Source organism: Bubalus bubalis, chromosome 19 (genome assembly GCF_019923935.1).
Source record: "Bubalus bubalis isolate 160015118507 breed Murrah chromosome 19, NDDB_SH_1, whole genome shotgun sequence".
NCBI classification, from domain to species: domain Eukaryota; kingdom Metazoa; phylum Chordata; class Mammalia; order Artiodactyla; family Bovidae; genus Bubalus; species Bubalus bubalis.
This window is the reverse complement of record NC_059175.1, coordinates 45781509-45782661: the sequence shown is the minus strand read 5'-3', so window position 1 is coordinate 45782661 and position 1153 is coordinate 45781509. Positions and strand designations below refer to the sequence as shown.

Here is a 1153-nt window from a genome sequence, read left to right as displayed (position 1 = left end):
TAATAGTTGTAAATTGCAAACAGCATTAATGTCCATTAACAACAAAAGCTATATATACACAGCTGTATGCCTGTGTATTTGGAATGGGATAGTATTCCACAGTTAAGCTAAAAGAAATCTACAACGTATTTAGAGAAATGAATAGCACAAGTATAGAAACATTTTTGCTTCTGATTCCATTTATATAAAGTAATAATATATGAAAATTACTAATAATCTATTCTATCTGATCAATATATACATATGACAAACTATAAAGACATTCATGGAAATAATTTCTTTTATATTCCTAAGGATGCTGCAGCAAAGTATCATGAACTGAGAAGCTTAAAATAACAAAAATTTATTATCTTGCAAAACTGATAACTAGAACTCCAAACTCAAGTTGTTAGCAGGCTATGCTCCTTCTGAAAACTCTAGGGAGGAGCACGTCATGTCTTCTATCTTCTGGTCATTGAAAGCAGTCCTTGACATTTATTGGAACTGTATCACACCAGTTTCTGCCTTGACCATCACGTGGTCTGTGTGTTTGTATGTTTGTGTGTGTTTTTCTCTTTAAAAGGAACCAGTCATTACATTTACAGCCCGCCTTAATCTCCTGTTAACTTGATTCAAACATTTCAAAGACCTTATTTCCAAAAAAGGTTTCATTCATGGGAAAAGGAGGCTTCTGTATGTATTTTGGGGGACACAATCGAATCTACAATAACATTTATAAACTCCAAATTTAGAAAAGAGAGGAAGTTAGGATTTGAGAGTGACTAAGGTATTTCTAATGTTTATCATTAACTGTATGGTTATCCATTAACTGAATATGTGTTCATTTTATTTAGGGTGATCAAATAATTTATTGTCCAAACTAGACCACTTAGGCTTCCCTGGTGGCTCAGAGGGTAAAGCATCTGCCTGTGATGCGGAAGACCCAGGTTCGATCCCTGGGTCGGGAAGATCCCCTGGAGAAGGAAATGGCAACCCACTCCAGTATTCTTGCCTGGAGAATCCCATGGACAGAGGAGCCTGGTGGGCTACAGTTCATGGGGTCGCAAAGAGTCAGAAATGACTGAGTGACTACACTTAGTCTTATGCCACTTCAAGGAGTGAAATGGATATAGTTAACCATTAACAGTCCTAAATCAGAATCATCCCTGGCAAC

At 36.7% G+C, this 1153-nt stretch overlaps 1 non-coding gene across 1 annotated transcript; it reads left to right on the top strand.

Moving 5' to 3' along the window:
• Positions 1 to 875: 875 nt before the first annotated feature.
• TRNAH-GUG lies at positions 876 to 947 on the top strand. Its single transcript has one exon. It is a non-coding gene; the product is annotated as a tRNA-His (tRNA).
• Positions 948 to 1153: the final 206 nt, after the last annotated feature.